Source organism: Talpa occidentalis, unplaced genomic scaffold (genome assembly GCF_014898055.3).
Source record: "Talpa occidentalis isolate TD23 unplaced genomic scaffold, MPIMG_talOcc4v2.1 talOcc4.15, whole genome shotgun sequence".
NCBI lineage: Eukaryota > Metazoa > Chordata > Mammalia > Eulipotyphla > Talpidae > Talpa > Talpa occidentalis.
This window is the reverse complement of record NW_023601543.1, coordinates 72,845,286-72,871,776: the sequence shown is the minus strand read 5'-3', so window position 1 is coordinate 72,871,776 and position 26,491 is coordinate 72,845,286. Positions and strand designations below refer to the sequence as shown.

General features: G+C 40.1%; 1 protein-coding gene and 1 pseudogene across 1 annotated transcript in view; one reads left to right on the top strand and one right to left on the bottom strand.

The window, feature by feature from the left end:
• LOC119245724 (L-lactate dehydrogenase A chain-like) overlaps positions 1 to 26,491 on the bottom strand; it is a 128,809-nt pseudogene that overhangs the window by 39,233 nt on the left and 63,085 nt on the right.
• IL1RAPL1 (interleukin 1 receptor accessory protein like 1) overlaps positions 21,775 to 26,491 on the top strand; it is a 1,141,580-nt gene continuing 1,136,863 nt past the window's right edge. The window contains exon 1 of the mRNA XM_037512572.2: positions 21,775 to 22,694. The gene's annotated coding sequence lies outside the window, so the exon portion shown is untranslated. The remainder of the gene's footprint in view (positions 22,695 to 26,491) is intronic.

Below are 26,491 nucleotides of genomic sequence, written 5' to 3'. Positions count from 1 at the left end.
TTTTAAGATTGGCTCCAGTGCCTTGCCAGGATGCTAAACTCTAAGTCAGGAGAGGCCCACAATAAAATCTCCATCCAGTTTAAAGTTCCATGACCCCTACTCTTATTCAGCACCTACATGTTGCCCCATTTTCTGCTGATACATATCTGCATGACAGAGAGCAGGAGCAGAACTCCCCAGCTTGGGTCATGCTGAGGCTTGGTCCAAGTCATTGGTGGAAGCTTTGAGGGTAAGAGAGAGCAGACCTGTAGGTTCACCTGCTTATTCTTAAATCTGCCCACCCCATTTCATAAGACTCTACTCTTCCCTATTGGGATTTACCTTTAGCTTTAGGATATTTTCTGAGGTTGTGTATTCAGCCTCCTTTGTAACTCCACCATGTTACAACCAGATCTTAGTAGCGATTCTAAACATGTCTGTCCTCTGCCTCTAGTATAAGCAACTCCTTAATAGCTGCCACAGAGCATTATGACATTCATACCATGCCTTGAGCTGACAGTCGGCTGACCTCAGCTTGCACATTTTTTTCCTCGGCTTCCAATCGCAGCTAACAACAGCCAATCAGATGCACAATCCTTATAATCACCCCCCCACACACACACACCTCTGGGATATTAGAATTCTTGCACCTATATTCCATCCTGTTTCACCATATGTGTAAGTCTTTGCAAGCATGATGCTACAACTGGCCAAGAGTCATCAACAACATTCCTCTCACCACCAGTGGCTCTTTGTTATGCTTTATCCAGCAAGAGATCTAATTCTAGCATCCCATCCTGAGCTTTGCTTCCTAGAACCACTCTGAGACTTAGAATTTCCAAGAAGTAAATGCTGAGACAAAGACTCAAGTGAAACTCATTTATTTGGGAGTCAGTTCCCAGGAAACACCAATCAGAGAATAAGAATGTGATAATGGGAAGGAAGAAAGCCAATGTGTAAATGAACCAGCAGGTAGGGGCTGTGCAAATGTCCCTCAGTCCTGAAAGGGATCTCTGGGAGGCAGTATTAGCTCCTCTAGAGTTGAGGAAGCTGGAATGTCTTTCAACCTCCATCCCCTATTGGCTAAGGATTTCTAGAAACCCATAATTCAGTACAAAAATTCTTTAAAAATAAGTAAATTGGGCCTCCTCGGTGGCACAACATGTTGAACGCAGTACTGTGAAGCTGTCTGCAGCCTCCTCAACGCAGGTTCAATTCCCGGCCAGCCAGGGAGATTCCCACATGGAGCAGCAGACTTCTCCTGTGTCGCCCGCTGCTCCCCTCAGCAGTGTTCTCAGTCCGTCTGCCTGTTCTGCTCCCTGCTTTGTCTCTGGTGAATCCTCTCACCCCCCACCACCCCATGTCTCTGGCCTGTACTCCAGTTCTTGTATAAATAAAAAAATAAAATCTTTTAAAAAATAAATAAGTTATAAACCAATGTTACTTCCATAAAACATATATTGAAAAAACAAACCAGCACTTCCAGCCAACCCCTTGCCTGTATGGGCTGAGATCAAATCCAGGTGGAGAGTCTCAGGTGTTTGCAAGAATACACTGTCAAAATGTACTGGAACGCTAACAGAGTGTGATGGGTTCTAATTGGGATATTCAAATTTCTATGAGAAAATGGACTGATTCTGCTGGGGAAAATTCCAATAAGGTTTCAGAAATGGGATCACTTTCAGCATGGGAGCTGATATCATGAAGGAGATGCAATTTCCAAAAAGAAAAAAATGCAATGTGCAAGAAGGGCTAAGACCAGTGTGAGAAGAAAGTCTACATCTGAAAAGTGCTCTGAGAAAGGGTAGACAGATGTCGAGTTCAGTGTTACTGAAGTTCAGGGTTATGGGTGGCAGTCATTTTTCAGACTTTCAATGTCTCTGAGGCTCATAACTACTGGAAAATTTTAACCAGGAGGAAAAAATTTTTAAATGGCCCTTATTGAATTTGCTCAATAGGTGACATTATAAAACAAAGGAGACAGCAAAAAGAAATACCAAATATTAATCTCTCTTATGCCATGCATAATTTTCTTCTCTTTATAAGGATTCACAGACAACAGTAAGCTATTCAGAGGTTTTGAACACAAGCATGAATTTTATTTTGTTCTGACTTTTGTAGCTGAAATAACTAAGTGATTTTCAATTCAGTAGTTATAAATCTTTCTACAAAAACATGCACACAATTTTTATTCCCACATTGCCACCCTCTTTGCCACTTGCAGATGAATTATTAGAACAAAGTTATAAACCTCCACATATTGAATGTCTGTAGTAGAAAATACTGACATGGCCATAAAAAATATTTTCATTTTTGTCTAGCTTTGCTCACTGCTTCAGCATTTGCTCATCCCCTTCTCCCCTGACCCTCTAAATATACAAGCCAGTTGTATTTGCTTTGCTTTGCCTTTTTACTCTTGTCTTACTCCCTTTTCAAAATGACATGAGTTGTATTAGAGATATGTTTTAACTCTATAAAGTGGTTGAGGAAAATAATAATGTCTGCTGAAATCGACTTAATTTCTGCATGCTAATGCTTTGTATTGTTTATTCCCAATAAGCATGTGGATAAAGAAAGAGACTCCATTTTTTAAGTTAAAAGGGATGGAGTGAGTTGATGGTTACAGTAGTCATGATTGATTATTTTTAATATCTCAAAGAAATGCTAGTTGTTTTTTCTTTAATTTAGCATTGTTTAAAAAATGTACTTATTGCTTATATTGGTTAATTCCTGGATGTATGCATCCTAAACTTTTTTTGGCATTTACATCAAATACATGTCTTTGTGACTCATAACTGACCTGCAATGCCACCATTTCTTTATTTCAATTCACATTACATATAAGAATGAAAATAATTCTACCCTCCAGCAATTCCACTCCTAGGTATTTACCCAAAAGACACAGAAACATCAATTCCAAAGAACACCTGCACCCCTATGTTTACAGCAGCACTGTTTACAATAGCTAAGCTTTGGAAACAACCCAAATGCCCAAAAATAGATGACTGGATCAAGAAGATGTGGTACATATATACCATGGAATATTACTCAGCATTCAAAAAAGATAAACACATGCAATTTGCAGCAACATGGATGGCGCTGGAAGGGATCATGCTCAGCGAAATAAGCCAAAAAGAAAAAGAAAAATACCGGATGGTCTCACTCATAACAGGAATCTAGAAAACTTAAATAAGGGACCAGGAAAATGAATAACTATAAGAAAGTGAAAATCAAAATCAACAAAAACTATGAACCAGAGACACTTTTAGGGGGGCGGGGGCGGGAGGGGAGGGATTGGGGTCAGAATGGGGGGGCTGCAATTGTATGGGGAATATAACAATAAAATTTATTAAAAAAATAAATAAAAAAAATAAAATTACATACATAATGCAAAAAAAAAAGAAATATTAAATGTTTAAAGTTATGTTGATATTTTTGTGAGCTAAAATGGTTGCTCACACACAGAGGTGATGACTACACATTTTATAATCTCAAGGATATTCTGGAAGATTCTGTAGTGGATGGCAGGGGAAGAATATTTATCAAAAATATTCTGAATAAAAACTAGAAGTAGGATATTTTATGATATTCAGGCTGAGGTAAATTCCTGAATTTGTTTTATCTGTGAACAGCATTTTCATCCCACGATTATAAGTGAGACTTAAGTGGAAATGATAATTCTGATTAGTAATATCTAGAATCTATTAAATGATTACTACTGGAGACATAGTAACATAATTATCTTATTTTAGCCTCATAACAGCCCTGACTTGAATGTGTTAACATCTTTATTTTACTGATGAGAAAACTAGACTCAGATATGTAGTGTACTCCAAGTCACGTGGCAAGTAAGTGACAAATCTGGTATTTAAACTAAGTCTGTAACTGAGGTATATTACCTCTCCAAATATTCTCTGGGAGCCAGGAAATACTGACTTAATTTTAAAGTGACATAGATGATTAAAATTAGATCCATTTTGTAAGCAGAATATAAATGGGAGAAAGAAGCAGAAAAGCACTGGATACTCAAAAATGGGAATGAACTTGGGATACACCAAAATAAATGAGCTCCAGAATAGAAGGTTATAGAAACAAAGACAGTCTACAGTCACCCAATTTCATAATTTTGCTAAAGGCTAACCCTGGAAGCAGGACTATTAAAACTAAAAATATATATCAAGACTAAAAATAATCCTATTATTTGACAGAGTAATTCTAAGTCTAATATGGTTCTTTATGCATTATTCAAAATTCTAACCCATAAAAAATAAAACTATTGCAGCAGAAATGTTTATCTACCATTATTCTAATATAAAAGTTTAAAAATAATATTTATAATAAAATAAATCAAACATTGGGAAGTAAAGGTTAACTAAATTATGGAAAATAATCTCAATGAAATATTCAGTACCAATAAAAATTATGTTTAGAAAGAACATGCAACAAGGGCCTCCCTGGTGGTACAAGGGGTTAAGACGTAACCTATGAAGCTGTCCGCAACCACTGAAGCATGAGTTCGATCCCTGGCCAGGGAACTGCCCACAAGGCATGGTGGACCACTCCTGCCTTGCCCGCTGCTCCCCTCAGCAGTGCATTTCAGTCGATCTGGTTGTTCTGTTCTCTGGTGAATCCTCTCACCCCCCCTACACACGTCTGGCCTTCACCCCCCCACACACACGTCTGGCCTGCACCCCAGTTCTTGTATGTATAAAAAAATCTTTTTTTTTAAGTACTTAATGTCTTGCTCATATTGGAGCTTTTGCTGGACAAGACTGTATCTTTATAAGTGGAATGCATCGTCCCTGAGAGAAGGGACCATGCCCTATTCACAATATGCCTAGAACTTACTGGGCTTCTAATAAAGGTTTCTTGATGGGTTTACCAGCAAATGTCACCAAATCCTAACAAAATGCCATAAGAAACCTCCAAGTACAGCTTGCTGAAACTATAATTGAAAGGTTGACATGAAGCAGAATGCCTTTTTATTTTTACTTTATTTAATGCTTCACTGCACGTGCAGTGCATTTACATGGTTTAAAATTCCTAAGTTATAAAAAATGCTACAGTGGTAAATATCTCCCTTCTGCATTCTTCCTCCAGCCACCTAGTTTCTCTCCCCTATGCAACCAATCTCATAAGTTTCTTGTATTTCCCAAAGAGAACTTTCCTATTTACAAGCAAAAATGCATATTTTAAATTTCATCTTGAATATTAAACATTTACTATGTGCTGAAATTCATGCCAGCTACTGTGCTAAATATTTCACTTTTGATCATTCCAACAGCTCAATGAGGCAGGTTTTCTTCTTTATTTGCCCTGCTTTATTAAGGTATAATTGACAAATAAAAAGAGTATATATTTAAGGTGCATAGCATGATGATTTGATATACAGATACACTGTGAAGTGATTACTATTATCAAGGTAATTAACACATTCATCACTTCACATAGCTACCATATTTTGCGCGTGGTAAGAGCACTTAAGATCTACCCTCTTAGCAAATTTCAAGTATAAATATGATATTATTAACTACAGTCACAAGTTATCAGAGAAATGCCAATCAAAATCACAATGAAATAGCACCTCATGCTTGTTAGTGTCACTATTATCAAAGAGACAAGAGGTAACAAATGCTGGTAAGGATGTGGAGAAAAGGGAACCCTTGACCCTGCTGGTGAGAATGTAAAATGGTGCAACCATTCATGAAAACAGTATGGAATTAAAAGTAGAACTACCACATAATCCAGTAACCCCACTTTTGGCCATTTATCCAAAGGAAATGGAATAAGTATCTGAAGAACTATCTGCACTTCCACGGTCAGTACAACATTATTTCACAGTAGCCACCATTGGACACAAGTGTCTGTTGCTAGAAAATGGAGAAAAATGATAGATTATTATTCAGCTGTAAAAAAGCTTAAAATTGGGCCTCCCCGGTGATGCAGCGGTTGAGCGCTGGGCTGCGAAGCTGCCCGCAGCCTCTGAAGTGCTGGTTCAATCCCCAGCCGCCAGATGAGGGTCCCACATGGTGCGCAGACCTCTCCTGCCATGCCCCCTGCTCCCCTCAGCAGTGTATTTCGTAAGTCTGCCTGTTCTGCTCTCCGCTCTGTCTCTGGTGAATTCTCTCACCCTCCCGCGCTTCTGACTGTACCCAGTGCTTGTATAAATAAATGAATAAATAAATAAATAAATAAATAAATCTTTTTTAAAAAGCTGAAATTTCTGCCACTTGTGACAACATGGATGAAACTGGAGGACATTATGCTAATTGAAGTTAGTGAGACATAAAAAAAGACAAATACTATATAATTTCACTTATATGTGGAAGCTATAAATGTCAAACTCATAAAGGAGGATTTTTCTATTATCTCTACCTTGTAGATGAGGAAACTGAGACAAACAAGTCACACAGCTGCACAAACCACAACTGATATTTCAGCCTAGGGAGTCTGACTCCAGACCTCAAGCACTCAGTCACAAAATATATATAGTTCCTCTATATGTTGAATATTTTTATAAAAATTATACATTAAAAGTGAGTCTCAAAAGATTATATAGCCCACATAATGCAAAATATATTTACAAATATCTGGAGAGAATAGGATATGTACTTGCATAATACTAATAATTAAGGAAGCATAGTTGTGAAATCTGAAATTTCAGATTTGGATCCTTTATCTTATGACAGACAGAATTTGGTCCCACGGCCATGTTACTACAGCTGTGCATGGATACTATGTGTTCAGGTGTGGTACTATAGAAAGAGAACACCAGTGGGGCCTCCCCTGGTGGTGCAGGCAGTTGAGTGCTGCCTGTGAAGCTGTCCGCAGCCTCTGCAGCACGGATTCGATCCCCGCCAGCCAGCGAGGGTCCCACATGGTGCAGCAGACCTCTCCTGTCTCGCCTGCTGCTCCCCTCAGCAGTGAATTTCATCAGTCTGCCTTTTCTGTTCCCTACTCTGTCTCTGGTGAATCCTTTCGCCCTCTAACACATCTGGTCTATACCCCAGTTCTTGTATAAATAAATAAATAAGTCTTGAAAAAAAGAGAGAGAGAACACGAGTGTATCAACTGGAGATATTTCTCCCAATGCAATGGAAGGGGAATTTTCAAGGAGGATCATTTATTTTGTCAAATGCATTTATATATATATATATATATATATATATATATACATTTTTTTTAAGATGTATTTGTTTATTTATACAAGCACTGGGTACAGTCAGAAACACAGGAGGGTGAGAGAATTCACCAGAGCCAGGGCGGGGAACAGAGCAGGCAGACTGACGAAATACACTGCTGAGGGGAGCAGCGGGCGGCAGGAGAGGTCTGCACGCCATGTGGGACCCTTGCTGGTGGCCGGGGATCGAACCAGTGCTGCAGAGGCTGCAGGCAGCTTCGCAGCCCAGTGCTCAACCGCTGCGCCACCAGGGGAGGCCCTATCAAATGCTTTTAATCATAATTCTTGCCCCTTTGCTTTCATTTCAAACTCCTCCATTCCTCTCAGATCTTCATCCTGTTTGCCTTCCTTCACTGATTCATCTGTGCTAATTCATCTGTCTCCACTGCTCCTATATGCTTACTCTTTTACATTTGTCAATTAACCCCGTGATTTCAGCTTGGCTAGGCAGTCATTCTTCCTTTTCTAGGAAACTGCTGACTGCTTCTACATAATGTAGAAAAAGCTAACAGTTGGTACAAACAGATGCTTTATACATAAAATAAGAAAAATAAACAACTGAACCTACAGCTAACTTTATGCTAAAAGTGCATGGCCAGGTTACAGAAACTTCTAGTAATTTTTAAATAGTTAAAGATGATTTTAAGTTTTTGAAAAAATACAAAACTTTGTAAGCTTACACAAAAGTAGAATAAAAAGTACTGCACAAACTTCAATGTGCCCAATTAAATAACCCTCTCTGTCTGCTTGAAACTGTGTTAAAATGGGAGCAGTTCTTGCTGATATTTTAGTGCTAATTTAAATAGAACTTAATACAGATGGTATTCTCAAATAATGCATGATAATCAAATGTCGATTAAGTTAAAACTATTCTTTTACTAGTAGATTTGAAGAAATGTTTGAGCTCTTAGCAATACAAGATATGTTATAAGGGGGATAGTACTTGTTTTTTATTTATAATTTTTAAAAAAGATTTATTTATTTATGCATACAAGAACTGGGGTCCAGGCCAGAGGTACGAGGTGGTGAGAGGACTCACCAGAGAGAGTGGGGAGCAGAACAGGCAGATTGACTGAAATACACTGCTGAGGGGAGCAGCGGGCGAGTCAGGAGAGGTCTGTTGCACAATGTGTGTTAGCTCCCTGGTGGGGCATCGAACTCAGGTAACAGTGATGATAAAGTTGAAACTTAACCCCTATGCCACCAGAGCCCCATGTCAGGTTTGTCATCAACACTAGATGTAAACGAGTGTTTTCAAAGTACTGAAGGAATATGACTTGGAGTATAGCATTTTATACCTAACAAGACGTGATTTAAATAAGAGAACACGATAAAACTTATTCCCAGGCATATAATATTTCAAAAGCTTTACTACACAAAGGCAAATTTAAAACATTTAGATAACTGCTTAAAAAAAAAGACAAATCTGGAGAAGTTTCAGGAGATAAATGAAGTAAAGGTAACTAAATAAATGCCATAGTAATGGTTGTTGTTTTTTAAAAAAAATCAAGATGGAAGAAAAGGTGGAAATATATACATGATAACCACTACTTAAAAGCCAAACTTAGTGATACTAAATTTAGCATGCATTTAAACACCTAGAATTCTTGTTTACATGTGGTTGATGCAGGAGGTCCACAAAGAGGGTGGAAAGTTCTGAGATTCTAGTAAGTCCCTACCACTTATGCCTGGGGACTGGGGCATACAAGGTTGAAGAAACGGGGAGAAAAATCAGGGGAAGATTTCTGCAGTCTGGTTGGGATCATTTCCATATTTCTGGTTGTGTCAACTGCAGGCTGGGCGATATCACAGAGGAAAAGATAAGAACCTCAATACAGATTCAGTTGGACTTCAAAATTCTGGTATTCATTCCTGATCTGCCTACTACTATTTCCTTTTCTGGGTTTTCAAATGATTGCTCCATGTATTCTGTGAGGGTTTTAAAATTGTTAAGAGGAAGCAAAAGAGTAAAGGGTGCCTACTGCACTTTATCCAGAACTGGAACCGATATCCTTTGATAAAGTTAAAATAATTCAAATTTAAAATGAGTATACTTTAGGAGTACCTATGGAAACAAACAGAAAAGAAAAACCCCACATATAAACAGAAGTCAGGATGATGGTCTCCCTGTGTGCCGGGAGGCAGTAGGAGGGTAGACAGGGTTATCATGCCTTATGTTTGATACAGGTTATTATCCGGATGGTTGTTTTTGTTTTGGATGGTGCTTTCTCAAACATTTACAATCCATGAAAAGCCAGTAAACAAGTACCAAAGTCAATAAAAACGACTGTTAACCAAAAATCATAATCAGTACAATTGTGTACACCTGAGATGCAAACAGGAAAAAAGAAGAAAACCTTTTCTCCCTTGCCTCTGAACGGGTCAGAGGTTATAAATCAGGGAAGACTAGCTCCATGACCTGAAATCTCTGGGTCTTATTACAACAAAAATGTTCTTTTTACTCACACAAAGGTGAAGTTCGAAGCTTCTGGTTGGGCATGTAGGTCTCCTCTCAGCAGTGACTGGGGAGCTGGGATCCTTCCACCACGTGACTCCACCATTTTAAAGTCCTTTCCTTCAAGCCTTGCCTCTCAAGAAGGCAAAAAGGAGAACACAGACAGACGTAGACGACCTCTCTGGAGATTTCAGGTCTCAAGCTTTGATGATGGCTGCAAGGGACCTGTCTGTAATCCAGTGGCCCAACTTAGATGCCAAAGTTCTGACAAAGAGCAGTTTTCAGTGCTAAAAAGGAAATTGAACAGTTCAGTAAACACACAGCATCGTCTCCATCACAAGAGATTTTTATTATCATGATACTAAATATTCTATTTTTAGTTATTCCCTATATTATTCTGTTATTATGTCCTGCTATACCTATTATCCTTCTAATATCTGCTAAAAATACAAGCCCGCCCACACCATCCCCACCCCCAACGTACACACACACACACACACACACACACACACACACACACTCTAATACCTTTTTGGCCTCCTGTCCAGTTGCTTTTGTTGGTGTAAAAACTAGTTCAGAAGGTCATAGTCAAAACGGGGCCTGCAGCGCGGCCAGCAGGGCAAGACTGGCATTTTCCCACCATGAGCCCTTAAGCAGCCACAGCTCCAGGAAAAATGTGGCGGTTTTCCAGGCATTTGCCAGAAGGGGCCGCCCCTGCCCCCAGGGCCCCAGCCTTGTTTTGAGCTAGGTCCCTGAGTGGGAGTTTCCTGCTGGCTGCACCCAGCCTGCACTGCTGCAGGAGGCTGCAGGACGGCTACCTGGAGCCCAGGCACTGGCTTCTTTATAGTCGGCACCTGGATCACAGAATGGAGCAGCGGGGCACTAGCTAAAGGAATCAACCATGTTCATCAGCTCATTAATTTTTCGGTGCCAGATGGGCCGATGGGTCGTAAAATGGTCCAATCAGCCACTTTGAATTGAAAATGGTCCAGTCAAGCAGGTGTCAAGGATGGGGCGGGGGGGGGGGGGGGGGGGGCGGAATGCCCTGAAAGAGGATATAAGGCCCATTCCGGGGATCTCACATTGTTTAAATACTGGCATTTACTTAATGTTAGCACATCCTACCCCGTGGTATTCTGAAGTGTTTAGCAAGTTGAAATATTAACAGGTGTAATTTCATCATTTTTCTCTTCATTCAACAGAAACATAATCATTCACTGCTCTTCTGTAAGATAAGGATAAACTGAGCAGACTGACACACAGAACCGAGAAAAAGATGCTCTGCTGGTAAAAGCAAACCAAAACAAAAAACAGTACACTCCAAATTTTTGCTGAACTGGTATTAACTCTTTCATTTACAGTCCGCCATATCAGGAATAGTAAGCCAACAAAGGCAACATACAAAGGAAATAGAAAAGTGATGATTTTCGCTAAAGGTAATAGAGAAAGTAATCAAATGTAAGAGTGGAAGAGCAGTGATTACAAGAAGGTACAATTGGGGGTGGAATAAAAGAAAGTACAAAAAAAAGTACAGTTTCCAACTTTGTCACTGAAATATTGAGTAAGCTATTAATAGTCTGTATGACTTGGTTTCCTCATCTGTAAAATAGTATCTGTTTCTTTTGGAGATTAAGTGAATTAGCACCTATAAACTGCCTCCAACAATGCCAGACACAAAATAAATAATGAGTAAATGCTAGCTATTATCATTTCACTAAAGAATTGAACAAAGCTTTGATTAATGCTAAAAAGTCAAAGAGATGATTATCTTAATTATCTAGTTTCTATGCTACCTTAAATTACACTAAATTATGTTTCCAAAAGAGAACTCCATTTATTTCCTGAAAACACCTTTAAAAATAAACAAACCCTACCTTGTTATATCTGTTTCACAGGAAGATCCCCATATTTTAATATTTAACTGCATATGTATCTGCCAACAATTTATTAATTTTTATTGATTATTTTTATGATGTGGGAGTTGACTTTTGTTCTTCTGGCTTTAAGATGAACTTCTTTTTAAAAAATTGTTTATTAAAATATGAAATATCCACAAGAGTGCGCACTTCATATGCATATAGTTCAATGGACTCTCATAGCATGAATTCCCCCAAGGAACCAGCATCAGGATAAAACAAGAAACACACATACCCTGTACCCCTCAAAGCTCCACTTATGTAACAAGGTATTCACTACTTTTGTAACAGGGTGGTCCCCAGGAAAGGGGGAGTTTCCAGGTTTCCTGCTCTACCCAAAGGGATGGTGGAGCTGAGCAGAGAGAGAAGAAGCTGGAGAAGAGGCTGAGGAAGGAAGGAAGCAGGATGGGGAGCCAGATGGAGACCTAGAGGAGGCACATGGAGCCGAGAGACATGTGAAGAAACTTCACTTGCCTTTTGGTAGTGGACTGGGTGACACAGATGTGGGCAAGACTCATGGGGAGGTGAAAATGGCGGTTTTTGTTTTGATTTTGATTTGGCTCTTTTCCTCCCAGACTTGTCTGGTTGTTTCTGATCCTTTTCCATGGGTCCCCACTGAAAGGTGCTTTAGACTTGTAGCAGGCTTTTGGGCCTTGCTCTGGGCCAATCCTGGTTGGGTGGACTTTTACCCACCAGAGGATGGGTAACTTTGGGTGCTTGATTTAGAAACTATATTCTTTGCCTTTCTTGTATTGTTTACTAGTTGTATTAAAGTTCCTTTTCATTAAAGTCTCATATCTGGGCCTCCCCGGTGGCGCAGCGGTTGAGCGCTGGGTTGCGAAGCTGCCCGCGGCCTCTGCGGCGCCGGTTCGATCCCCGGCTGCTCCCCGGCCACCAGAGGAGGGTCCCACATGACGCGCAGACCTCTCCTGCCGCCTGCTGCTCCCCTCAGCAGTGTACTTCGGTCCTTCTGCCTGCTCTGCTCCCCGCTCTGGCTCTGATGAATTCTCTCACCCTCCCGCGCTTCTGACTGTACCCAGTGCTTGTATAAACCAAAACAAACAAACAAACAAACAAATAAATAAATAAATAAGACATGCCTCTAGAAAATTTTAAAAAAATAAATAAAGAAATAAAAAATAAAGTCTCATATCTTTTGTGTTGATGCAGCAGATGGCAGAACCTATTTAGAGCAGGCAGCTTTGGGGGGGGCCTGGGGTGCCCCTCTCCTGCCCTGTAACACTTTTACCAAGGGCAATCACTATCCTGATGTTTTACAGTGTAGATTAATATTATCCTTTCTATACATACAATTTCACAGGATGTACTCTTTTACGTCTGGCTTCTTTTGCTCAACATCATGCTTGTAAGCTTCAAATAAATTGAATAGCTGTAGGTTGTTAGTGCTAATTTCTGGTGCGGTGGCCTGCAGTATGTATTCATCCATTATACTGTTGATGAGATTTGGGTTATCTTCTGTTTGGAACTTCCTGAATGAAGTTGAATACTTTCTAATACATGTTTTTGGTGAACATACGTATGAATTTCTGTTGGATATATACCTAGGAATGGAGTTGATGGCAGCATACCTTTACATATGTTTAAAATTAATAGGCAATGCTGAAAATCTGCAAATTATTGAAGCAATTTTTATTTTCCCTGAGTAGTAGGAAGTTGCAGTTGCTCCAACTCTTTGTCTGCATTTTTCTATTGTCCATTATTTCAATTTAAACATTCTGGTGAATGTGTTATGACGATGCATTGTGTTTTAAATTTACATCTCATTTATGTCTAATGAAGTTATTTACCTTTTCATACATTCATTTGCCATTTGGTTATCCTCTTTTGCAATGTGTGTAAAACAAACTTCAACTGGCAAATGTGTGTATCAATATTTTTTTCATTATTATAATAACTCGCTGGTTTGCAGTGAACAAAGTTGAACTGGCCCTGAAATAATCTATGGATAATTCCTGTGAGTTTTATTCAGAGTTAGTCTTAACCCAAAACAACAGTGTATTTTAGAAAAGGAATCAAGGTAGGGAGGGAGGAAAAGAAAAGGCAAGCTATTTTACCTGAATGTCTGATTCCCTTCAACTCTATAGCTAGTATACCAAAAACAAAACACAAAAATTAAAACATCTTAGTCTCCATTTACATAACTATAGTATTCTCTGATTAAGAAAGAAAACAAATTAAAAACTAAAATGAAACAAAGCATGCTACTCTCAGACACAAACTGTGTACCGGGTACTCTGCTAGGCGCACACACTACAACAACCCCAGCAGAAGGTTATCCTATTAATGCCATTTTATTTATTTTTTATTTTTTAAAGATTTATTTATGTATGCATACAAGAACTGGGGTACAGGCCAGAGGTGCCGGGGGGAGGGTGAGCGAATTCACCAGAGACAGAGTGGAGAGCAGAACAGATGGATCTACTGAAATAACACTGCTGAGGGAAGCAGTGGGCAAGACAGGAGAGGTCTGCTGTGCGATGTAGGTCACCTCCCTAGCAGGGGATCGAACTCATGCTGCAGTGGCTGTGGATAGCTTCATAGGTTGTCTCTTAAACCTTGCGCCACCAGGGAGACCCTAATACATTTTTTTTTAATAATAAATTTTATTTTTATATTCCCCATACAATTGCAGCCCCCCATTCTGACCCCAATCCCTCCCCTCCCACCCCCGCACCCCTAAAAGTGTCTCTGGTTCGTAGTTTTTGTTGATTTTGATTTTCACTTTCTTATAGTTATTCGTTTTCCTGGTCCCTTATTTAAGTTTTCTAATAGGAGGCCTTTGAGACTCACAGAAGGTAAGGAATTTTCTCAAGGCCATAGAGTAATAGGCCAGCTAACTGATTATTACATCAGATATCTTAACTATGTCCTCGATTTATCTTTTTTAGAGAGAAGGCTGACAGGCAATATGGCTGAGTCATGCCAGAAGAGAACTCCTACCACTTCCTAGCATTGTGAGCTTAAATAACCATGTCATTTGGCCCAGTGAGATTCTACTTTCTCTGACGAAAATAAAGAGATTATTCAAGGTTATCTCTAGAGCCCACTTCAAACTCTGATTCCACGATTTTAAGCACTTTTGATTTCTACTACAAGGACCAAATGCCATTTCCTTCTAGGCGGAAGAAAATTGGTGTACAGAGATGTTACTCTTTATTCCTGGTCTCGACTCATTTTGTGATTTTTCGTTTTGCTCATTCCTGAAGGTCACTGAAATGGTCTCTGTTTAGTCTTCCCTGATTTTTTTAGGCTGAATTCGACTCTACCAGTACTCTTCACACTGCATACCACATGCATTGCTTGTGTGTGTCCTGACTATATACCCGAGTTTCTCAAGCACAGGGAGATAGGGAAACACATCCCGAGAGCCCTGACACAAAGCACTGTCTGTACATGCTGTGTAATGGCTAAACGACAGACAAGTGGATAAATGAACAGCGTATCTGTTTCCACTTATACAGGTGGACTATTTAAAAGTTGGAAGTGGGCTGTCTATATTTATTTCTAAAGATTTATTTATTTATCCATACAAGAACTGGGGTTCAGGCCAGAGGTGCGGGGGGTGACAGAATTCACCAGAGACAGAGTGGGGAGCAGAACAGGTGCATCTATGGAAATACACTGCTGAGGGGAGCATCGGGCGAGCCAGGAGAGGTCTGTTGCACCATGTGGGTTGCTCCCTGGCCGGCCGGGGATCGAACTTGTGGTGCAGAGGCTGTGAACAGCTTCATAGCACTGTGCTTAACCCCTTGAGCCACCAGGGAGGCTCTGTCCATGATTATTTCTTGTTAGCGTCTATCTTTGCTTCTCAGACACCAGCCAAGGGTGTGATTACAGGCAAAGTCCCAGCATAGGTCTGATTGCACATGGAACTTCTGAAGTGTAAATTATGCCTCAGAGGTTTTCCAAACCATAGTCAAAAGAGGGAGGGGTTCACACTCTATCTGTCAATCATTGGCTCAGGGGGGTTGTACACCCCAGGCACTTCCTGCTCCCCTGGCAAGTGAGACCCTAAGCATAGCAGTTAAAGAGAATCAGGTGCTGGCTTCAGGGCAAGCACTAAGAAAGGCGTGGGGCTGTCAGCTCACAAGCCAGCACCTGAGGGGGTCTGGGCTGAACTCTGACAGTGTCTGCTTTACCCAGTTTCCTGTTATATTTCCACTTGAAAAAGATTCTAACTCTAGTAAATTTAGGAGACATTGGTATTCAATTCCACATTTTCTGTTCTGAAACATTAGCTCACACTGTGCTCTTCCTTCACTAAACTATTTTATATGCCTTAATATGCCATGAAGAACCCTGAATCATTTCAGTGGAAGTGGTCATCCACATAGATGATGGAGGACAAGAATAGAAAGAATTGGAAAGGTGGTGTCCCAAGACCAGAAACTGACTCACAAGAGGAGGTGGGGGTAGAGGCAAATAACTTGACCATTAACCCAGCTGTAGAGATCAGACCCTTAGGCGCCAGTGCCTTATCACAAGGCCTGAGACCCAAGCAGGATCAGATGCTCTAGGGAGTGGAGCACAGACCTGAGGGTAAAGATATGGAGATTGGGCCCATCCTGGAATGTCCAGTCCCTTTCTGGTTTTGCCTAGTTGTCCAAAATCAGCAACCGACAGGCCACTCCAGTGAGGAGTGAGCCCTCCCAAAGAGAAGAGGACTATATCAGTGCAGTCTCTGCACAAGCTCAGAGCAGCACTCCCACTGCCACCTGTGACTATGCAGGTGCCTCTTTTCACCAACTCTCTCCCTCTGCAGGGCAGCAGCTTCCTGCCTGTCCATGACCTGCACCATGCCGGGGTTTCTTCTCACTGACCTCCCTCAGCAGAGGCAGCTCTTTTCAAGGCCGCCTGCCTGCAACCATGCAGGCCTCCCTCAGCAAACCTGCCCCTTTGGGGGCAGCTCTTCCTGCCCACTGGTGTCTATGCAAGTGTCTTTTACTCTTCCGTCCCTTTTCCTAATAAGCCTGCTCTCTGAATATAACTAACATCTCTGTCTAGTGGAGAAACTCGCCTGGGAAGCTCGCTGTGTGCCTCTGAAATGGGAGCTCTGCTGACACCTTTCCCAGAGTGAACCCTAGGACCCCACACTCCAAACTCACTGACTCCAAAAAAACGACAACATAGACTTAACAATATCATTTCCCAAACTCAGAAAACTTTTAATTCAGCCTTATCTCTTCCGATTCAAATCATTCAGAGCAGTAAATGTTATCTGTTTAAACTATAACTTCTGAAGCTACTTTTCGGGAGGGACCAATTTGAAGTAGAATGCATTGCCTCAGGTCATTCATCCTGGCTATCAGGAACCCTGATAGAAATCCATGCACAAAGTAGCAAGTGGTCAAGTTTCAGTAGAACCATATGCAGAGATTACAAATCCAGCAAGAAACCGGGCTTTCAAAATCAGAGTTGTGGTTAAGATTTCAATAAAACTTAAGCTTTAAGAGAATAGGAAATGACTAGATTTATCCACAGTGAGATCCTCAGTGCCTTGAACTGTGCCTTACACTCAGTGGGCTTTCAGTGCACATTTCCTGAATCGGTACAATTTTACCCACCTGAAATCTTGTTCTGTGGTTTTATTTAAACTAGTTGTCAGCATGGAATGACTTCTGCATTCTCTCCTGGAAGTGGGTGAATTTCCATGGTGAGCAATTCCTCTATATACAGTTTGCAAATCATTTTGGGAACCTTCCAAATGAAAGGCACTGTATAAATATACCCTCCCACCAGCAGCCAGCCGGCTTTCCACCAGGGATGCATTTGCATCGCTTATGTACATAGTGTTTCATTTGGGGCATTGCTTTTATTTTTATGACCATAAAAGAAATATTCACAGTATGAACAATAATGTAAACTGCATTCAAGAAGATATATATTTGTATATTTTTATGATTCAAAACTTGGAAATCTGAAAGAAAAGCAGGCATGGCATTTTTCTTTCCTGTTGCTGTTTGCTTTTTCATAGCATTCTTTTATTATTTCTTAACTTTATGGTGGAATTTTACTGAAATGTTCAAGTCTTTGTCTGTACATCATTTGAGAATATGTGGTGGTGGGTTCAAATGGATGTTGCTGGCAAAAGGCCTGAAAACTAAGGGTGCTTCGTTTTGCATTTATTCATGTCTGTGATAATAGTTTGCTTTAGCGCTGCTTTTTGTGGATGGAGGCTTCTTTAAGGAGAGAAAGAGAAAAGTAAGCAACCTTAGGTATAAAATACTTTCCAAGACACTTTGCATGATAATGGGAACTTTTATAGATGGAGGAAACTCTGAAGAGACATATTTTAGCCTTTATAATAAAAAGGGGGGCTGATTTCATTGAATATTGCTGGGGAGTTAGACTTTGAATTTACATCATACAAAAAATGCTTAATGAACTTTGGAATAAATAGCTAACATTGTTAAATCAAAACCTCTATAAATTATGTATCTACCTACACAGAATCACCTGCCTCCAAAAGATGAACTGAATTATAAGTCCTTAATTTATACATTTCCATAATTAATTAAATTTAAACGGAATGATATATCCCACTCCAGACATATTTTCCAAATAGGTTAGCCTTAAGGATTTCATTAAGAGAGGCACTAGTCTGAATGTTCAGAGTATTATTTGTATAACAAAACATCTAAAAAGGTAGTTTAAATAAAACCTTTGCTCACTTAGTTGAGGAATGATGTGAAATGCGGAAAATTAAGCATAGGCTACCAATAGTTAAAGGGAGAATTAATACAAATTTGACTTCATTTCTTAGGTTCACAATTCCCTTTCATAAATACAAAGCCTGGTGTTTGCTCACTTTTTTACTACTAAAACAATGAAGATGATTTCTGAAGCCTTAGCTAAGGGATAATAATGTTAGGAAATAGCTCGCTCAGGTTAGCTGTGGCTTATAAAGTAGATGTTATTGTATTCTTCATCTCCTCAGTCAGAATATTATTGTGGCTAAACTCTAATTTCATAGCCCTGGTTATGCCACTTTGTTTCATTAAAATGAATTTCTTCTTGAAAATATCTTGACATTCTTCTTTTTTATTAGAAAATAAAACAGCAGTTCCTCAATTGAGAAAAGCTAGAAGCATGGAATTGGTCTGCAGCTAGTTTTTACTACAAACCCCATAATGCTTTGGATTACTGCCTACAATCCCCATACTGCAGTACCAAACTTACTGTTAACCATCCCATTACTGGGGGAAAAAAAGAACAGAACATATGAGGACTATGTAACAAGCAAGGATTCTGCTTAAATGGAAATTACTAATTCTTGCAGTATTTCGAGGCTGACTTTTCTTTTTATTTAGTAAAATATAGCACAATTACGCATATGCACACTATTTTTTCATCCTGAAATGTAGTGTCATTTATTCTTATAAGATGCCAAGGTCTATATACTTCCCCTGTCAAAGCCTGTCTTTTACAAACCCATCACTGAGTTGCGTAGTTTTATAGCCCCCTTAAGAAGAGAGGTCATTTCTATTCAGATTTTAAAATAAAATCACAATACACTGCTTAATGCTCTAAACATCTGCAAATGAGAATTTGGTGAAGTAATTAAAATTCTTAATTAGATGCACCTTGCAGCTGCTGTTAGTCTTAATTGGCAATAATGCAGCTACATTTTGTTCTGACACATATCTTCAGAAGAGTTAGAGAAAGAACTGAAGGGAGGCAAGAGGAAAATGTTCCCACACAGTTCAAGACAGTTCGCACAAAGAGGATCCCATGGCAACAAACAGCGAGGCCCACAGTTGGCTCTGTAAGATCCAGGAATAGACAATGCTTCACCTCGAATTCAAACAAACACTTCCCTTCCTGGATCTGGAGAGAAAGAGCTTTAAAGTATATCTTAAAATACTTTTGAAATGGTCAAATATTCACCTGTGTCTTTAACACACTCTTCAAAGCTTCTGGATACTCTCTAAAGCGCACATCAAGGTAATAATTAGAACTGGTGCAAACAGACTCGATTTTTGTCTCTACCACATGGAGTGGGTCTTGGTAACCGGTTTGTTTTCAGCTTGTCATTTTTATAGGCAAGAAAACTGAGGCCAAGAGACTTTCAAGTGAGTCCCTCGAGTAATTATCGTCCACTTAGGAGGAGAAATTGGACTCAAATTTAGATTTGGAGTCTACAGTTCAGGAATTTTACTTCTAAACTTTGCTTGAAGCAAATAGATGTGCTCATTGAACCCTTTCCAGTCTGCTAGAAACCTCCTTATTTATTTATTTATTTATTTATTTATTTATGCATACAAGAACTGGGGTGTAGGCCAGCGATGTGGGGGGTGAGAGGAATCACCAGAGACAGAGCGGGGAGCAGAACAGGCAGATCTACTGAAATACACTGCTGAGGGGAGCAGGTCAGCTCCCTGGCTGGGGATTGAACTCGTGCTGCAGTGGCTGTGGATAGCTTCATAGTGCTGAGACTTTACCCCTTGAGACACTGGGGAGGCCCCCTCCTTCCTCATTTAATTGGTCAGCAAGAGGATGTGATAGAAGGTGTTGAAAATGTGGATGGAAAGCTAGGAGAGGGTGAGACTGTTTCCCCTTTATCCTTGTCCTCAGTTTTTTTTCTGGCTAGGGTAGGCAGGGAAGGAGCAGGCAGAAGTGAAGGGCTAGCACCTAGCAGCTTAATCTGTGTGTTATCTCCAGGAAACCTTGTATGTCTTGCCCACACTTAACCAGATCTTCCCTCAGTTTGGACTAGCAAGTTCAACATACTTCTCCTTCCTTACAAATATTGATTTGTTTCCCAGTCCCATCTCTCATTCACTCCCTCCTGTGCCCAGACTGAGTTTAGCTTGTATTACTCTAGCAAGTGTTTCCTTTATGCAGTTGCGTTTTAACCCCTAAATTAAATGAAAACATTACTTCTCTAGGGCCAAGTCTGCTTTACCTATTTATTCTTCTATTTTCAGTTTATGCTATTAAGCTTTGCATTGCAAACACTGTGGACAGCATTGTAGTAGGGGATAAAGTTTTCTAAAATGGGGGCTACAGGAGTAGAGGGGAAAGGTTGAAGAGTGGGGAGAAACAGGGGTGGTAACTGGAAAAGGAAAAGTGTTTTTCAGTCTTTTAACCACTGTCCACTCCACCTCAGAACCTAATACTGTGGTTGCTGTATTGCTATTAGCACTTCTGCAGTCTCACTAACCCCAAGCGTGGGCCATAGACCAGCAGCATTATCATGGTCCATGGACTGGCTTATTACAAATGTAGATTATCAGGTTTTACTCCAGACTCACTGAATAAGAATCTGCATTTTAGCAAGACACCCAGGGGATCCTGTGCACGTTTAAGTTTGAGAAGTAGAGAATCACATGTATTATACTATCCCAAGGCAGTCAAAAGGGCAAGGATCTGAAACGAAGCAAATCTCCCAATTTATTTGATCAGTTCCTACTTGGTGTTTCTTTCCCCATCACAACTCCATAGCAGAATCCTACAGGGAAGTCGACTACAGGATGCAAGGAAGGAGGATTCTCTTCAAACTCCTCTCCTTACCTCCACCCCCAGTTTTCCACAAGCACCCATTGCCCAGGTCTCACCTCTTAGGGAAAATGTTGCTCCTCCTCCCAAAAGAAAGAGCGGCTGCTTGGAAGGTTAAGGTCTGAAAGACTCACAGTTTACATATCAATACAGACTGGAGCACTTTGCAAAATGGCCTTTAGGAACGTTTATCACCCAGCCACCTGAGGTTTGGAGTGGCTCCCTCTGCCTCCCTAAATCCCACTGGCCTTTGAAATTCCTGTTAAAGTGAGACTGAGAATGGGGAGAGGGGGAGTAGAGGAAGAGAGAGAGAGAGAAAGAGAGAGAGAGAGAGAGAGAGAGAGAGAGAGAGAGAGAGAGAGAAGAGAGATTGCTCGCAATAACAAATCTGCTCAAAAGAGATGAAAGGAGGCTATTGTGAGCATGTCAGTTTAGGCATCGCTCTCTGTACCTTTCTGCTTCCTAGAGAAATGGAAGCGTTAAGTCTAAGGTGGCCAATGCAAATCTAGGTAAGCGTCCAAATTTGCCGGTCCACTTTTTCCGGAAGGGCTGATTCCTGTTATTCGAGGTCTCCGGGTCCTTCCCAAAGATTCCCAGGCTGCCCTCCTTCCTCTTCAGTCTTCTGAAAACTAAAACTCGAAAAGCGGTGGCGTTCTGTGGATTGGCTAGTACTAAAATATCCATTGGGTGGCAGTAACACTATCCTCTTTATGACTTGCAGCAAACCAGAGAATGCATTCAATCAAATGAACCGATCTTGTAGAAACACTGGAATCATTTATGCATTGCAGTTTCTTTCTTGTTTTCGCTCCTTCTTCCCTGGGATATTTTGAGTGGACCGTGGCTATTAATCAAGAGATCACGCTTTTCGTGGTTTGCTTGTCGTTTTCGCTCAGGATTAGCATCATTCAAGGCAAACGCAAAGCTGCTTTTTTTCCCCCACTCTTTTTTGAAAAATCCTTTTTGGGGGCTGCTGAAGAGAGCTAGGACCCAGGAGACACCTTCCCAAACAGCAGGGGTTGTGTGCTTTCACATAGCAGTACTGTACAAGGAAAACCCGGTCGGATCTGTTATTGCGGGATACTTGTGAAATATACATAGGATTCTTTCTTATGGCTGCATCCCGGATCTGGAAATTTTACTTGGGGACCAAGAAGATCTGAAAAGCTACATGTATACAGAAGATTTGGAAGCAAGACTCCGATTCTTGTCATAGAGCTCACAGACTTCCTCACTTACCGGCCTTTTTCCTTCCTTCTTTTTATTTTTTAAAAAAAATTTCTTCCCTCTTTTTCTGCTCTCTCCTCTCTCAGTCTCTCCTTTTCTATCTGCCTCTTCTTTTTTTTTTCCTCCTAGTCTTCTTTTTCCCCCTGCTCTGCACCTGGATCGTATCTTCACCAAACAATCGGGCACTTTGAGAACTAACTGGAGGCAGTCTTGTAGGGAAGAGCTGTATGGAATTATCTGCTTTTATGGTGAACTTGGCATTTGTGAATGGGTATCTTGTTCACGAAATTAATTGCTAGCAAAAACAAGAAAAGAACACAGGAGTAAAACGTGGATTTTCTTGAATACGCATTGTGATGACCAGCGATTACCTTACCGACTGATAGCCAGAGGAGAATAATTTGGAAGACTGTTGTGGGTAAGGTCATTTTATATATGCAAACCCATCAGTGGCGTGAGCGAACTTGGGCATTTGTAATGGGAATGGGTGACTTGGGTGATTGCTGCATCGCATTGATGGCTGTGATGTGGCCGTTATTGGCACCGAATGGAATAACTGCAGTTGGGTGTGTTGGTGTGTGTGTGTGCGTGTGCATGTGTGTGTGTGTCAGTGGGTCTGTATTTTGAGTGTAATTGAAAAAGAAATCAAAGAATCACTCCCCCCCACTCCAATTATTTTCGATATGGAAGAGTGTCTTGAATTCATTCTGGGTAGACACTCTTTTGTTTGGATGCAATATTTGTGCCTCCTTGTTCTGGAAGGGGTAGCAACAGTGAAAGGAACACTTACTGAAGAGCCCTATTTAAAATGAAACGAGCTACTCTTTATTCATTAAAAGAAATATGTTTTCAACTCAGTGCAGCATTCTGCTGCATTTCACAGCCGCAATGGGACCAGGGACATCCCACTTGTCAAGTTCTTAAACTTTAAGGTGATAATCATCGTTAATTGTTTTCCAGGTTGTGATTATCGGAGATTATTAAGCACCCTGGACTACTTTTTTTATTCACTGGTTTATCGTTCAGAGTGAAGGAAAAAAAAAGAAAGAAAGAAAAAAAAAAAAAACCTGAAAATGATGACCAAAATAGAGACTAGTGCCATGTTATTTTAAATATCATCATAATGCTTTCTTTCTCAAGTTCAATTGCCCACTAATAAAATTATTTACCCAATACCCTAAATAGCTGAAGCTGCGACCCACGTGCAGGGGAATCGAAGGTCTGGAAGGAGAGACCATCCTTTTATTGCAATGCAGCCAGCTTTGGAAATGCGGGCAATTACACACTTCCCTTAACCTTAAGTTGAAGATGTGTCCTATCTGCTTCATCTATTTTACCCTTTTGGTAAAAAGTTAGAGACTAGAGCAGGAAGGGTGCTTAAGAATATTCTGCCTAGGAAATGAGAGGAAAAAAATCAATGTTGATGACGTGGTTCAGTGCACTGTACTGCAATGCTAAAGTCCCATATTCAGTACCTATGATGAGAGAAGAGAGCAATTTACATGTGTTATAAATTTTACCTGGTAGATTGATCTGAAGGGGAGGGGAGAAGATATGTGGATATGTAGGAAGATGGATGAAAGTCGTGCATAATCGGTGATTATGTAACTTCATTACATCAGCGAGCTTCAGTCAACGATAGTGAGATGAAATGATTGTATGGAGCGAGGCTCCATCATCCTGTTAACTTTTGTAGGCTTGTAACAGCTAACAGGAGGAGGAGGGCAGATAGAGATTAGCTCTGAGGGTCCTGTAAACCCTGATCTCTGTGGCGAATTTAGCATGAGTTTTCTCATAGTGAGTTTCTGAGGGACAGCAGACCATGCAAGCTTTAGGCTGGGCAGGAGCAATTTTAGCCACACCCGTGGAAAGTCAAAATGAGTCCACAATGTTTCACAAGTGCCCCACTGAGTGACCAGGGCTCAGGAGTCCAGCCAAGGTCATAGTTCTGTATCCTGTGATTGAAATCCATGACCCCAACTAAGTCGAAAGTTAAATCTGTTGAAATGAAGACTGAACGGAATGACTACTTGGGGTCCTCACTGGCATTTTTCCTGGTAAAGCATGATGCAGATTTCAGTGTGGTGGTTCCCTCATAAAAATGATTGCTTCCACGATGTGTCAGAAACAAGTGTTTTGTGCCTTTATCTTTGCCCTGACAACCTTTTTCTGGGCCATTTTAACCCTCTGGGAAAAGAGAAGGAAAAACCTTCCTAGGCAGTGATATCCTGTTAAATTAAAAAATAAACGGCCGTGGATTCATTATTAATACAAAACCCAGAAATAAAGAGCAATCCATTTTCAAGTTTTACTTACCGAATGGATTAAAGGACATGTTGCAGCTGCCTGTGACTTTTATCATGACATGAGATAAATGGACTGTGCTCATTTTACAAAGGAGGGAATACTGCAGAATAAAATGTCATTTTTCCTGATATTTTATTTGGAGCTGCGATTTTTTTAAAAAGAAAATACACATCAGCTCCTTTTGGCCTTGTACTGTAGGAGGATGTATTTTTCTCTCAGAAGATTATGTATTTCCCCCAGATAAAACTCAGCCGAAACCCTAACCCTGTTGAATTAAAACATCAAATCACTTAGTTGTGCTATATCTTATTTCACTTTACATTTATTTTACAAAGAAGACTAGAATGACTCTTCTCTCATAGAGGTGATATGATTCTTACGTGTTTTCTATGGAGTCAGGTGCAGGAGCTAAACATCTACTAAGCAACTTCGAAAAGATTTGCTTACCCCAAGTCAGAATGGTGGCATGGTGGAATGAATTTTTGAGCTCCAATATTTGAGATGACTTTCTTATTTCTGCAGGACATGCCCAAACATGGGTATATTGTGCCACTGGATTCGGAGGTTTGGTGTTCATATTGTGTAGGAAATTGGATGTGAAGTTAACTCCTGATTCCTTCCTTCAGGGGTCAGGGTAACACTATGTCTGCTTCTAGGCTGTTAGTCTCCAACTATGAGCAGAAATATAGTCTTCAATGTTTTCTCCTGCACTCCTTTACTTTAATATTTTATAAACGACTTCCTTAGTTGTTTTCTGATATAAGCCACATGCATGTTACCAAATGGCATATTCTAGAGATTTCCTGAGCTCAGGAAGGGATGGAAATAATACTAGACAGGAAAATAAGTCTCTTTAAAATAGACACTGACCGTGAAATATGCATACAAATGTAATTGCTTTCCTTTTACTTGAAGACTGCCTATCTTCTCATTAGGAAAGACAGTTTCAATCATTTTAATGACACTTTATAACCTGTTACTTTCTTTTGGAAGAGGATTATGTAACCGAGGCAGGTTATGGCATTTTTCCCTAACTATTCTACGAATCAATAAGAAGCTAAGCTTAATAGCTAAGCTTAATAGGAAAGCTTTCAAACAAGCAGGCAGTGAATAATTTAAAAAGTAATATATATTTCTCTTTTATTTCCATTTCGTTAGCTCAAGTAATACTGGGGGAAATAGGTGAAATACCATTTAGAAACACAGAAAGTACTAATTTTGTTTCCTTACCAGTTGCTTCAGCCACGTCAGGGGATTTAGCTGGTAAGTCATGACAGTATTCCTAAGACTAGAGAAAAATGTAAAAGCAATTTTTATTCTGTTTGTAATGTACATGAACAAATCATATTGTTAAAATGCCTAAGAGATCAAAAACATTTTTAAGAACAACTGAACTTTTAGGATTCATTTAAGATGTATATTTCTGAATATTTCAGTCTGTTATACACTGAAGTGTTGGGATATATTGTCTTACAATAAATAGGATCTGTGGTGTTGGGCAAATATTGTGTTTTTATAAATCAGACTACTCTATAAATTGTGGCAACCACAGCACCCAGGTGTTGATTAATAAGATTTAAAAGTAGCAAGTTTTCTGGCAATGCTCAAGTTATAAAGCATAATTATAACAGCACCATTTGGGCAGCTATAGATAAGGCTGTGTCAGCATTTTTATTATTAAATTCCAATCCTGTTTCCATTAGTTGTTTCAGGAATCTCAGAGGAAGGAGCTCAGCTCTCTGAGACAGGCAGGTATCCTAGAATCCTGGGCTGAGTCATAGGTCCTGAGTGACATTTCAGGCTTGTCTGTTACTACCCCTTGTGAATTTTGACCCCACACTTTACCTCTCAGTGTTCCAGATAGTCATTTTACAAAAGTAGAATAGTTGCATATTATGCTAAAGAAAC